Source organism: Marmota monax, unplaced genomic scaffold (genome assembly GCF_021218885.2).
Source record: "Marmota monax isolate L192 unplaced genomic scaffold, Marmota_monax_Labrador192_F-V1.1 WCK01_AAM20220418_F8-fsc00046, whole genome shotgun sequence".
In the NCBI taxonomy this organism is placed as follows: domain Eukaryota; kingdom Metazoa; phylum Chordata; class Mammalia; order Rodentia; family Sciuridae; genus Marmota; species Marmota monax.
In genome coordinates this window covers 6,389,073-6,403,429 of record NW_026692486.1, presented here as the reverse complement: position 1 = coordinate 6,403,429, position 14,357 = coordinate 6,389,073, and the positions used below count along the sequence as shown (strand labels likewise).

Here is a 14,357-nt window from a genome sequence, read left to right as displayed (position 1 = left end):
TTGTGCTATATATTTAGTATTCAGAATCTTGAGTTACAGATTCTCCATGACTGCCTTGTGCTCCTTCCCCTCAGTTACACAACTGATTTCAGGTTCCAGAGCCTCAGTTCTGTCTTGCAAATATTCTGGACTGTCTGGATGTATATATTTTAATACAATGATAAAACAGTCTTGAATAATAGATATATGTTCTGCTTCTGTGTTCTGCAAAGTGTCCTAGGTATGCCTGCCTGCCAGCACAGTTCTCCCTCAAGCTCCACTAAATGATATTTAAATGATATTTGACGACCTTTAGTTTGACCTGAATATAATTATACAGGCCTATATTTGTGTGTGTATGTGTGTGTGGGGGAGGTACTGGGGATTGAATCCATGGACACTTTTTTACTAGTTACATTCTCAGCCCTTGTTATTTTTTAAATTTTGAGACAGGATCTTGCTAAAATGCCCAGATTGACCACTACCATATAATCCTACTTCTTCAGCATTCCAAATTGCTGGGATTATAGGTGTGTAACACACCCAACAAGTATAGGCCCTTAAAAGCAGGTAATGTGGGGATGACCAGGTCCCACAGGGTTTAATTTAATCTTGTCAAAATTGTTGTCTTTCCTTTCCCATGTTAGCAAGACCATGTCCTCAGTTCACTAAGATTTGTATTTCTTCTAAAACACGGCACTCTGACATTTTCTGTTTGTCTATTCATGTCCCAGGAGAGGTAAACCACATGCCATATATGTTTTCTGTTAATATATTTGCAAGTTGGTCTCACTGGTTGGTCTCTGAAAGATTTCCAGCAGATAAAACACATGAAATGAGAAGCTATAAAAAGGAGATTTTAGTAAATGCATAAGGGAGTAGGGACAGGGTACAGGATGTAGGAAACAAGATAAATAATATTGTATAGATTTGAAATACATGGCATGTGTTTTGCGACAAAAAAAAAAACCCAAACATTTTACTTATTCTAAAAGCTTAGTGTATGCCACACATTTTAGCAAGTACTTTATTTGTATTGTTTGATTGGATTCTCACACCTGAGATAGCATTATTGTCAGTTTACTGATGGGAAAATGGTGGCACAGCTGATAATTTGTCAAAATCATACAAGATGATCTTCCATGTGCTTATCATTTCTTAAAAGAATATGTTGGTTGCTTCCCTGAATGATGGTATGATTTTATTCAGCTAAGATCTTCCTTGATGTTATTGCTGAATAGAGGTGCTAATTAATAAAGCACTGAAGAATATATTTGTTTGTACAATGAGATACATCTGTATACTTCTTAAAATACTATAATGCCTATCAAAAAAGAAGTTTGAGAAATATGAAAATGTTTGTTCTTTTGAACGACTTGAGTATGTTTGTAATAAGTAGAATGTTGGTAGGCAATTTTCCCCTGAAAACTTTGTTTATCTTATGATTAATATACAGATAATTTTATTATATCCTTTGGTAGAAATTAAAAGAAAATTTATTCCTTTCATCCGTTGAGTAAAATGACTCTATAAATAAAACTGCTAAGAAAATGTTCAGATCATCCTCTGATAGTCCATGGAAGGTAACATATTCCCAGCTGAGAGATTGTAGGAATGACATGACAGGATACATTTTCAAAATAAGCATGCCATAAAAATGATTGGTAGATTATAATCTATGCAATTAAACTCTATTTTATGGACAAATTTTGAAGGTAGCAACCTCTGAAGTCTGACTTGTGCCAAAGAAAGAGGACTAATTGGAAACCTAAAAGTGAATTCCACATTTTTATTTGCTTTTGATTGCAGGAATATGAATATATATATATATATATATATATATATATATATATATATATATATAGAGAGAGAGAGAGAGAGAGAGAGAGAGAGAGGGGTGTGTGTGAAAAGAATATGTAGTTGAGATGCTTTGTGGTTACCTCAGTATCTTGTCATGATACGGGTTCAGTATGACATTACAATGGCAGCTAAAACACTGATGTGGACAAGATAAACTCACAGTGGATCCAAGCGCCATGAAAAGCACACACAGCAGAGAGAGAAGAAAAGACCCTTGTCTTCTACCTGTGATCATACTATATATAACCTAAAGCCAAGCCATGAATGTGATTTTACAGCTACAGTTGCCATTTGAGATTATTTGCTGCCTAATTCAACTAGATGAGAGGGCCCTACTTTGTTTAACAGTCCTGAAACCCCACCGTGGGTGTCCATTATTGTGCAATTTCAGTTTCGAATCAGCACAGGCTTTATCTCCAGTTATGATGTTCACATCCCCACAAGCAAGAGGAGGATCAATAGTAAAAGGAAACCAGCAAATTGTAGGCTTTGCAATAAATCTAAGGTATTAGATGGACATAATTTAAACAGTTGTTTTTCTTTTCCTGAAGAATAAACACATAATAGGAGAAAAAAAAATGAGGCTCTAAAGGGATCATGCATCCCTAAATATTTTATAGCTGTGTTAAATGCAATGCTGAGCTTTAGTTCCACTGCTGAATATTTGCTGATGATCATTTACTCACCAACTGCAAACCCAAAAGATGCTCTTTGAGGTTTTTTGTGTGGTTTTTGCCTTGGCCCTTCTGTCAGTGTTTCACTGTGTGATTGTAAAGAGCAACTCTTTGCATGTGAGAAGACAGATGCTGGTGATTTAAGCAGGGAAATACAACACAGTGCTTTTACTCAGCTGATATTTAATGATTTACCATTTAATGTAGTTCATCTTTCATAACCCTGAGTTCAAACAGAAGCAGCTGCTATTAGGGATGCAATAATATTGAACTTCCCACCAATGACCTGGGAGAGCTTCCTTTGTAGCTTTAGCTACTGGACCCATCTGGCCTTTCCCCTAAGCACGACAACTGAGGGAGAAAAGCAGTTTACTTCCCATCAATGGAATCTTGGACAGAATGCATAATTATGCCAGATAAAGATTTTCAAATCAAAACTCCTCTTGCTAACATCACTCTGCAACTTTGGAGGACAAAACAATGCATTTTGTCTCATTATCAAAAGAATGGTGAGAAAACTCAGAAAACATATGGAAAATCATGGCTGAGCTGAAATCAATTCAAAGGGTAGAAGGGTCCCTTGGCATCAAAACTGGAAGATAAACTTATATTCTTATAATGTCTATTTGCTTTCATTAGGGTGGGAACATTCTGGTAAGGTACTTGAAAGGCCCTCTTTCCACTAGTTTTGGACTATATCTAGACAGATATAGAAATATAAATGTTTAGATAGATGGATGGATGGATAGATAAACTAATTTAAAAATATTTTAAAAAAACTATAGCATAAAGAACACACACCTAATGAGATTAAAGACTTTTGGAGAAATGTATCTAATGGTGCTGACAAGAATTGTGATAACAATGTTATCAAATAGGCTTTAAATGTATTTTCCATATCTGAATTCAATAATTTGTTTTCACTTTGGCCTATGAGTGAGTGAATGAAGAGCAAATTATAGGATAGGTGGCCTTTTTTTAAAATTTGTTTTTTTCCTGTTTCTCATACTTACTTTTGTTAAAATTCTAACATCTGTAAATTAGGATTTTCAAGAAAAGGATTATAAAATTTCATTATAATTATAGGCCTCCCTGACAACAACTGTTGCACAGTTATGATTATATCTAATCCCTTGACTGCTTACAGTAGACAAAATTGTTTTTCTTTTCCATCAATATATTCCTAAAGACATAGAAGGCATTTAGACCAGATGTTTTTCACTGTGAGAAATATACTTAGAGGTGTCTGTCCTGATGGGATTAGACAGACTAAAACTACTGTGTGGGTCCCCTCTCCTGCATTGTAGCATTTTTAATTCTTAATGCCAAGGTCAGATTTTTCCTTAAGGTCTTTAATGATTAAAAAAAAAATTAAGTTGTGCCTGTGGTGCAAAAACATTTGTTCTTACATCCATGCATCTTTTGAAAATACTGTCCTAGATATATTTATGTGTTTTCTAAAGTTGGATGATTCTTAATATTTAGGATTTGCCATGGGGCAAATAAGTAGACAATTTGCATAACATTTATAATTATGCAATTATGACATTTAAAATAATAAAGACAACTGTCTGTATGAGATTTCTGATAAGAGTCATAAATATAAATATGCTTCATCTTATACTTTATTATTGCAAAGTCACTGATAAAAAGTGCCTTTGTTTGTTTTTGGGGTTGAGTTCTACTGCCTGGTCTGCCATTGGTCAAGTGCCTTGGATCCCTGGATTTTAAGCATTATCATTATTTGTGGATAAAGCCTTTCAGTTGTTTATTTGTAGCACTTAACCAGTTTCCATGTGGGCAACTGGATATGTTGCCATGGAGAATTGGACCATATTATCAGGAGTTCATTTTTAGAAGAATGATCAAAGTGCTTAGTCCATTTGAACATGGATCTATCTATGTAAGTTGCTACAAATTTAAAACCAGGTATTAATGTATCAATCTCGACAAGTTAGGAAGCTTGACCTGAAATCTTATCTAAATTCATTCTTTCAGTATGAAAATAGATAGGTAATTCCTGATATTTTTATTTATCTATTACTCAGTTCCATGATTCATAGGAGTTCTAATTTGAAGCATGGCAGAAATGCCACCACAGAAACAGTGTGGGGTTTTCCCCACAAATGTTATTATAATTGTTTCCAGGCCCAAGGGCTTATGATTATGGGAAAGCATATATTATAACATAATGTTTCTAAAATGTTAGCCTTTTAAAATTGAAAACAAAAATCTATTCCTTTTGTTTGTTTGTCTTTAGAAGGCAGATGTACTGGTTCATTTCATTTTGATTAGCCCTAGCATATATATTTGCTAGTTATCATTGGACATTATGCTTTCACAAATGACCACAAAAGATTTCAGTCTTAGTAAGCTGTGTTAGTCATGTGAATATGGTTATAGCACTCAATGAAAACTCAATGAAAGTGAACATTTTACCACTGATTTTTTTTTTTTTTTTTTTTTTTTGGTGTTGGGAAATTGACCCTGGGCCCTCACACATGGTAGGCAAGCACTTGACCACTGAGCTACATCCCTAGCATTGTTTAAAAAATCTTTATTTTTGTAATTAGGGTCTTGCAAAGTTCTCTGAAATGGCTTCAAAATGTGATTCCCCTGTTTCAACTTCCCTAGAAACTGGGATTACAAGTGTGTGCCGCTGGGTGCAATTTACTAGAAATACATTAAATTTTCTTAAAGGAATGACTTATAAACCTTAGAAGCAAGTAAAACAAATTTAGAACTCAAATTATAAAATAATACAGTATTTCCCTGGGAGAATGGTAGACCCTAAAAACAATAAGTAAATTCTAGCCACAGGTTTTCTATCTACCCCTACCTTAAATATGTTACTGTGTTCAGAACCTATGAGACTGTCATCCCTTTACTTGTCCATCAAAGAAGTCCTGGCTAAGGCTGCTACAACAAAAGATGGGTTAGCAAGAGAAAGTCCTAGAAATTTATAGCAGTAAAGTTTTATGTGATCTGGTACCCTTCAGAAATGAAGACCCAAAGATTCAGGGAAAACTAGATTTTAATGCTTAAGTTTGATGAAGAATGGGCAGCTGGATAGAAATATGATTGGTCAAAAGATATGATCCAATGTAACAGACTCAGGGAGAAAACCTAGCAAGGCCTGTTTATATTTTCTTGGCCTCTCTAGGTAACACTTCTTCCTTCTGGGTATAGGGCAGAGCCCTTTCTGGAATGAGGTCTCATGACCTACTATCAGATCAGATAAGACAAGGTTAGGGTAACATTCCTAGATTTTATGGCTGACTTTGGGTTCTAGTTTCTATGATTCACCTTGGGGAAGAGGAATTCCAGTTTGTGGCCTGGCTTGGGGAAGAAAAGAGAGTAGGAGAAAAAAAGGGCAGGAGAAGGTCAGAGAGTTTTGCTTTTGGTTCAATTCAATGTCTAATTCAATGTCCTTCAGTTCAAAGCACTCAGCATGCCAAAGCATCATAATTGGGATATAATTTTCTAAGTCCCAACACATGGTACCATATTGTGAAAGGAGTTAAAGAGAGAAACAATCCATTCCAAGAGACTGAAGTAAGGTACTATTGACATAGGAAGGAAAATAGATCTCACTTCACTTTCTCTCTTGTGAAGTTATAGGAAAAACTCATGGAAATCTAATGGAATATTTTGAAAGGAAAATTACAAAAGAAGGCAATAAAGAAAAGTACCTAGTGAAATATTTTTGAATATTATTTTGTAAAATAATGGCAAATCTAATGACCAAAAAATTCATGAATTATCTTCATAATGATTTACCAATTTAAAACTACATATTGGCAATTTAAGAATTTTTCCTAGTACTCTTCATTCCCTACTCTTTTTAGAGGGATTAAAAAAACTATATAGTAGTCCTTCTGGGTCACAACAAGTTTGACTGTAATTGTAAAGTATAATTCAGGAAAATTTCAATTGTATTTTATGGGAAAAAATAATGAAGTGAAAGAAGATGTTTGTTGTACCTAGAATACAGCATGGCATAAAAAAGAAAATCTCTTTAATTCTTAAGGCTGTAATTCTTCATGCATGTTTTGAGGACTACTTGCCTAAGAATTACCTGGGAAACTTATTAGAAATACAGCAAATTCCTGGGATCCATGCCAGATCTACTGAGCCAGTTCCAGGGGAATTAAATTCAGAACCTGTTTTACCACATACATAGTCACAGATGCTTTGTAAGCATGGACAACTTTCAGAACACTCCTTTAAAAGAAATCTTTAGCCTGTATATTAATTTAGAACCACTGGTAAAATAAGAATGAACCAGTAGACTTCTGATCAGGTGGAATAAAGAAAAGGTGAACATTTTCTGTTGATTCCTGCATTTAGTAGATTATTTTGTATATGTCAGACATTTAACCAACATGTGGTAGATGAATCAATAAATGGAATTTTATCAATTACACAAAGACAAATATCACTTAGATGCAAAATATGAATTTTGCCTTTCTTCATGCATCAAGTGGTCACAATCAGGAATTCATTCAGAATATCCAAAGGAAAACTGATTACTTCATGCATTCATTTATATTTGGAATAAGAAAAGATAATAGATGATTTGAAGTTACAGAGGAGGTAGCATGTGTATGGGGGTTGGAGGGTAGCTTAAGTATATCCATAAACACTTTAGCAAGTTCCTAGATTTAAAGATAAAAGTGTTGACTTTTCTTTTCTTTTTTTCTTTTTTTTTTTTTTGTACTGAGTACTGAAGCCAGGGGTGCTTTACCACTGAGCTATATCCCCACCCCTTTTTGTGTTTTGTTTTTGAGATGGGATCTTGATAAGTTGCAAGGCTGGCCTCAAACTTGAGATCCTCCTGCCTCAGACTCCTGAGAGCTGTTGAATTTGCTAATTATTATTTTACTTTTAATTTTTAAGCAGAAATTTGTTTAGGGTATCTGCAGTACAGTTTTAATATTTAGAGATAAACTTATTATCCTTAAAACACTGAATATGAATGGTCTTACCATATTTGCTGAAATTGATCGCTTCTGCTTTAGCAATGAAAATAAGAGACACTCATTTTGACAGGTTTTATTTACTAACTCAGCAAGTACCTAATGATTATCCACTCTGTGCATTGTTAAATGAGATATGGTTACGATCCTTGAAAATCTCATAGCTTAAAATGCTGAGAGGAATGGGGAAATTGTATTACAAAGGATAATGCTAAAGATAGATCTCTAAACTTGTGTCCTATCTTATGGATCATGGGTATCTTATCAGGGACTACATCTTTCATTCTTAAGCATCTGCTTTGAGTCTACTTGGAGATCATGCAATTTAACAGGTTAATAACGTATTGGAAGGTGAAGGTCAGGGGCTAGCTGCGGGAATGCTTCCTTCATTGGCATTTTTGGACTGGCCCAGAAGGAACTGCTCCTTTCTATCACAGATGGTTACCCACTAAAGTCCGTGCTCTGATTTGGGTCATATTCACTGGGAGTATTTGTGAACAAAGGGCCTTAGCATTTACATCAGATTCTCTCTTTGTTGAACCGAGCTGTCATAGGCTGGATAAACATGTACTCAAGTCTTTACACACCATCATTAGGATCTGCAGTGATATTCTCCTGCTGCTTATCACATCTTTTGTTAGGGAGCCCTCCCTCCCCACTATTGTAAAGCTGGGTGTGTCTCCATCCTGCTTCTTTTGTAATAATCTTTTTAGGCTCTTTAATAGTTTTGTCTACTGAATGGACTAGCCTCTAACTGCTGAAGCCAAGTTTGCATAATTTTAACAAAGAGACTATATAAACACACACACTGGTGTCTCTTAATTAAGAATGTGATGAGTAGATGAAGGTATTTGGCAATAGCTGAAATCAACAAAGTCATTAAAAATTCTTCGGTGATACTACTAATTTGTTTGTAATAGCCTTCTAATTGCAGCATATAAACAAAGGCAAATGTGAGTTGGACTCTATGTAAAAAAAAGTATCAATCTTGTCTTTTCTGGTTAAAACAGTTATAATTTCCACTTCTGGTACAGTTGAAATAAAGAATAGAAAGCCATTCCCCGTGCCTGTGGGTTGACAGCCTGCTAATGTTCGGGTTCCTTTTCTGAAAGGTGGTCTTCCTTTACAAAATGTTTGTTGTCAGTTGGTAGCATTGTGTAGTCTAGGAGAAATCACAGAGACGCAGGTGCCTTATGAATAGCCAGATGGGAAATGGAAGATGATCAAACTTCCTCCTAGACCGGTTGAGTCAAATTGGAATGACAAAAGATTTTCCTTTGAAACAGTGAAGATAGCAAAACCTAATTTTAAAGTCTTGTATACAAATGACGTTAATGCCCTGCATAAACCTCCCTCTTAAAGACACGAAACCTGTTTTTTAGAGCTTTCCTCATCACCAAAATACAGCCAGAGTCTGCGATTAGACTCAGCAGCTGTTTAACAGTGCCAGAAATACTGATGAACTTCCAAGACTTTTCTTCCAGCGAGATAAAAATCCTCTGAAGAGCTGGCTCGGAATTCGTTCAAGCTGACTCAGAGGGAAGAGCGCCACCTATCGATCGTGGCCGCAGTGCTGACGGCACCTGGCCACCCTTCCCCATTCGCCCTCCACCCACCCATCAGCACATCCTGTTTCCCCAGAGAGCTGCATACAGTAAGGTTCTGAGGTGGTCCCAAGTTCACCTAAGTGTGCTCATATCACGCTCTATAATTTGGGGGAAACACGTGAATTTTAATCAGTTTTTAAAACAACCAGGCCTCTCTTCTCATTTACTAGAATGGAAAAAATTCACTTTTATTACCTTAAAGATGCCAAAACAGTGCCATTTTATTACTGTGGGAAGCTGGAAGTCATTTCCGAACTCTTTTGGCAAGGGTGCTATGTAGAGCATCCAATTCAGTCCTTTAAGTGTCTTCTGAGAACCACCACACAAACTGTGATTTACTGTCTTCAGGAGTTAAAGGGACCCTTTCTACCCTGAAACTGAAGAAAGAAAGGTGAAGTGTGTCTACGAAGCATCCCAATGAGACCCGCAGGAATATGAGACAACCCAGAGCTGTGAATCAGAGAGATAGAGAACGTTTTGGTAACCCACGTTTTCAAACATGTAATTTTAAATTTGCTTCAAAAGATTATGTTGGCAGCCTTTAAAAGTTGAGATGAGTTTTGTATATTGATAGATCAGTCCTAAGGCCACTTTCACAGACATCTGACACTTGGTGGCAATGTGGCCTCCTTTCCCCTCCTCCCTTCTTGCAGATTAAATAGTTTTTGCTACATTTCCACAGTGAATAGTATCATAGTTAAAGGAAAAAAAAATAGAACACAAACACATACACACACACACACACTGTGGAAGTAACTAAGGCTTAACAATACAAATTCAAATGACTAAAAAAAAAAATTAAACAAGAAGCAAAAAAGAAGTTTTGCACATTTTCTACACTGCAACCAGAAGATGGAAAGACTCCAGCTACCATTCTTGACATTCAGTAGCAACAAGCGAGAATTTGAATTTTTGTGCTCTTTTGCTCACTCAGATCACTAGCAGTTTGACAGTGTGTATATAGTGTGGGGGACCACTGTTACTATTAATTAAAATATGTTCACAAACATGTGTTTTTCCAATGTTGCATGTGTATTTCTCTTTTTGTGGTGGTGGGGATTGAATCCAAAATAGACAAGATATTTAACCACTAGTCAAGAAATACATTGTGTTGTACGTGACTAGCCCTGTGTTTGTCACATAGAGGGCTCTCTATAAATATGTGTCATAATAGTGAGTGGTAAATTATACCATTTGGGGAAATTAGTTTTTCTTTTCCAAATTTTTTAATTGAAAATAATTATTCTATCACATCAAAATAAGAAGCTGATGATAATGTAAAAGGAACTCTAGTAAAATCCTTTTCTTGACAAAAATCATCAAACTACTGACTTCAAGTAGAAAGGCTAATCTTTATTTGCCTTTATGTATTTAAGCTTTTTTTTTTTTAAATTTATTTATTTTTAGTTCTCGGCGGACACAACATCTTTGTTGGTATGTGGTGCTGAGTATCGAACCCGGGCCGCACGCATGCCAGGCGAGCGTGCTACCGCTTGAGCCACATCCCCAGCCCATATATTTAAGCTTTGATAATTATTGTCCAAAGCAATTCTCAAAGCAGTGGATCATTTTTCTCTGCTTACAAGCAAACTCAAATATTTTGTGAAACGATGTCTTTTTAGTTATTCCATTCTTTTGCTTGTATTTTCCTTTTTTATTTTTAGTGCTGGGGATTGAACTAGGGTCTAGCATATGCTACACAAGCACTCAACCACTAAACTACTAATTATATTTTTACAGGGAATTAATTAATTAATTAATTATTTAATTTTTGTGCACTGGGGATTGAACCCAAGTCCTAGTGTATACTGGCCAACCCTGTACCAGTAAGCTATAACCGAAAACTCTTATCAAATTATTATACTCTTAAACTTTACCATAAAGGTATTTGACACGGTAGCTTGCAGTTTTTATGTTTTGCTTTTTTTTTTTAGGTGAAACTAATGTTTTCATACATTGTTGTGGTTATTGATAAGACAGCCATAGTTTTGACAGGGAGATTCTGACACTTGCATCGGACACATGACATTAAATTAGAAATGTTATGTGGTCTGTTCCTTGTTAGTAACAGGATGATATATCTATCCTCCAGCAGGAGATTCACACTTGGCAGGATGTCATGCTGCTTTCTTTGTTAAATCGAATAGGGATAATAGAGGCCAAATCTTTAAGGAGCACCTGCCAGGCAAATGGAGGGAAATGGAAGGCTCCATCTAGAGAGCCAGGACTGCAATGCTGTTCCTCTATCCAAAGGTGAGTAGGGGACCAAATGTCTCTGTCCTTTAAGAGGAGTAATGTCAAGTTCAAAAGCTTTAATATATACATAACAAAAGAGTAGAGAAAATTTCTAAGGGTAGGTTTAGGTGGAGTCATTCCTAATAACCATTAAAAGGAAACAATAGCAGGTGTGGTTGTACACACCTGTAATCCCAGTGATTTTTTTTCTATTTTTGGTGGTACAGGGGATTGAACCCAGGGCCTTGTGCATATGAGGCAAGCACCCTACCAACTGAACTATACCCCAGCCCCAATCCCAGTGATTTGAAAGGCTGAGGTAGGAGGATCACAAGTTCGAGGCCAACCTCAGCAATTTAGCAAGACCCTGTCTCAAAATTAAAAAATATTGCTGGGGATGTAGCTCATTGGTGAAGTACACTTGAGTCAAATTCCCATTACCTGCCAGCCCTGAACACAATAAAAATGGAAAGAAGAGAAGAAAGAATAGTAGTTTTCAGAAATCAAGGAAAATGAGTGGATTAAAAATTGTCTATTTTAAAAAAATATGTCCAGGTAAAACTGGCATATAGGACTGACCCATACATTTCCTGTATGTAAATATCATATATTCTTTTACATATCCATCCATCTGCCTGTCTATCTGCCCATCCATCCATTCATCCATTCATCCATCCATCCTTCATTCAGTCACCCCAACCAAATATTTATAAATCATTTAATTCTTTTATCCACTCATAAATCCATGGTGGCTGCTATATAACCCACACTCCTGCTAGTGATAGAAAGACATAGAAGATGGTGTCCCTTCTTGTCATCATTGATGCTCATTTATACTCACAAGATAACAATGTAACCGAACTCACTCCTTTACAATGTGATACAATGATTGAATTAAGAATATGGTGACTCACAATAGGCAGACCCGGGTGGGGGTGGGGAGTGGAGATTCACCAGATTGGAGGGATTGACAGGGCAGAAGGGGGTGGGGATGAACATGGAAAAAACAGTGGAATGAATCGGACATTACTTTCCTAAGTTCATATATGAATACATGGCCAGTGTAACTCCACATTGTGTATAACCATAGGAGTGGGAAGTTATACTCCATGTAGGTATGATATGTCAAAATACATTCTACTGACACATATATCTAAAAAGAAGAAGAACAACAATAAAATAAGAATGACCTAACTGGGTTCAGCGGCAATCCAGGTGGCCGAGGCAGGTGGATTGCAGGTTCAAAGCCAGCCTTAGCAATTTATCGAGGATGTAAGCAATCTAGTGAGACCCTATCTGTAAATAAAAAATGAAAAGGTCTGGGGATGAGACGCAGTGGTTAAGCACCCTTGGGTTCAATCCCCAGTAAAAAAAAAAGAAGAAAAAGAAGAAGAATGACCTGATCTAAGGATTCAGTAGAGTTTCATGGTTATATACGCAACATCTGGAACCAGATTTTTTTGGGTCTAAATCCTGGTCTTGCTCTTTCTAGCTGATAACCTGAGGAAATTACTCAACCTCTCTCTGCTTCATTTTTCCTTTCTTCAAATTGAAAACAGGTAATATATCTCTTATAGTGAGTATTAAATAATTTTATACATGGAAAACTTATGTGTATCTGGTATAAACTAGTCTCAATATATATTAGGCAGTATAATATTTTTCCATTGTTAAAATTATTTTATTGATAATAATAATAATGGCATTATTATTATCACTTTTTTGAAGGGATGTCTTAGAGCAATATAAAACACTGAGACTTACTACATTCATAGGTCAGAGGCTGCAACATTCTTCAAACTGAATAAGCTAGAAAATCCACTACAAATACATTCAAATTTTGTCTTTGTTACCTTCCACATTGGAAGCCTTAAGCAAGTTATTTAGTGCTTATGCCATGGTTTCTTATAACAAAGGATCATGATAATGATACTAGTTATTTCCCTCCTGGAGTTGCAGGGAGAATTAAATGAGATGGCATGTGTAAATGACTGTATCATCCAAAGGTTTGTTTCATCATGCAAGAAAACCTTTAAAATGCTAAGAAAATACATAATGGCTAATCTAAGCATTATGAAAAACATCTTTCCCAAAATACTCTGGATAGTTTGAGAGATCACATATAAATATTCTCATCTGCATTTGCCAACTCTGGAAAACACTCTTGAATGTTATTGCTGACTTTGATAGCCTGCCTTTGCATCTTTGCCAGAACTTTCTCTCAGTTGCTGCTATTCATAGAATGCCCTTGGATAATGTGATAGGTTGAATTTGAATTATTCCTCCAATCATTTTGGAGATAGTAATAATGGCAACTAAAATGGTTATCTGGAGAATAAACTAAGCATGGACATCCAATAAAACCTCTCTCTATTTTTTTTGTCCTTAAAATAATCCAAAATAAGATAACATAATGCTTTTTGAGTAAATAAGCATTAAACATGCCAACATAAAATAAATTTCCTGGATACAGATATTACATGCTTTAAAAGACCACTAATCTCACATGAGAACAAATTCAAAATGACTTTTTAAAAAGTAAAATCCTAAATTATGGGAAAGTAGATATTGTGCTAGACCTTTTCCTGGAATTATTTTTTAATTGCAAATATTGTTTTAAGGCTGAGAGCCATGCAGTATATACTCTTTAAATAAATTCAACGTATCACCATGTTGCTAATACTATTAAAACCTTTGGTCTTTCAAACATCTTCACTAGTTTTCTCCCACATACCAATTACTTAATACTGTTACATCTAAGGCCAGGGCTCGTTAGTCTGCCTGAAGGAGTACAGAAGTTCCAGACATAGCTTCTATTTTATTAATTTTTTTTTCTTGCCTGCAACCTGATTTCTTCTGGGTCTGACCTAATTCCTTTGATGCCTGAGGCTTGGAGGCCAATGCTAATCTGCATCATGGCTGTGTGGAGGAAAGGTGAGAGATTTGAAAAAAAAAAAAAAAAGAATAGCACTTGGGCAAGAATGCGCTTCAAAAATCAAAATAAGCATCGTGAGAGAAGGGCA

At 35.8% G+C, this 14,357-nt stretch overlaps 1 protein-coding gene across 31 annotated transcripts in view; it reads right to left on the bottom strand.

The window, feature by feature from the left end:
• Positions 1-14,357, bottom strand: part of Adgrl2 (adhesion G protein-coupled receptor L2) — a 644,234-nt gene that overhangs the window by 539,551 nt on the left and 90,326 nt on the right. For 2 of the 31 annotated variants that reach the window (XM_058578955.1, XM_058578951.1), the window contains exon 2: positions 9,295-9,476. The exons of the other annotated variants lie outside the window; for them this stretch is intronic. The gene's annotated coding sequence lies outside the window, so the exon portion shown is untranslated. The remainder of the gene's footprint in view (positions 1-9,294; positions 9,477-14,357) is intronic. 31 annotated transcript variants of the gene reach the window in all.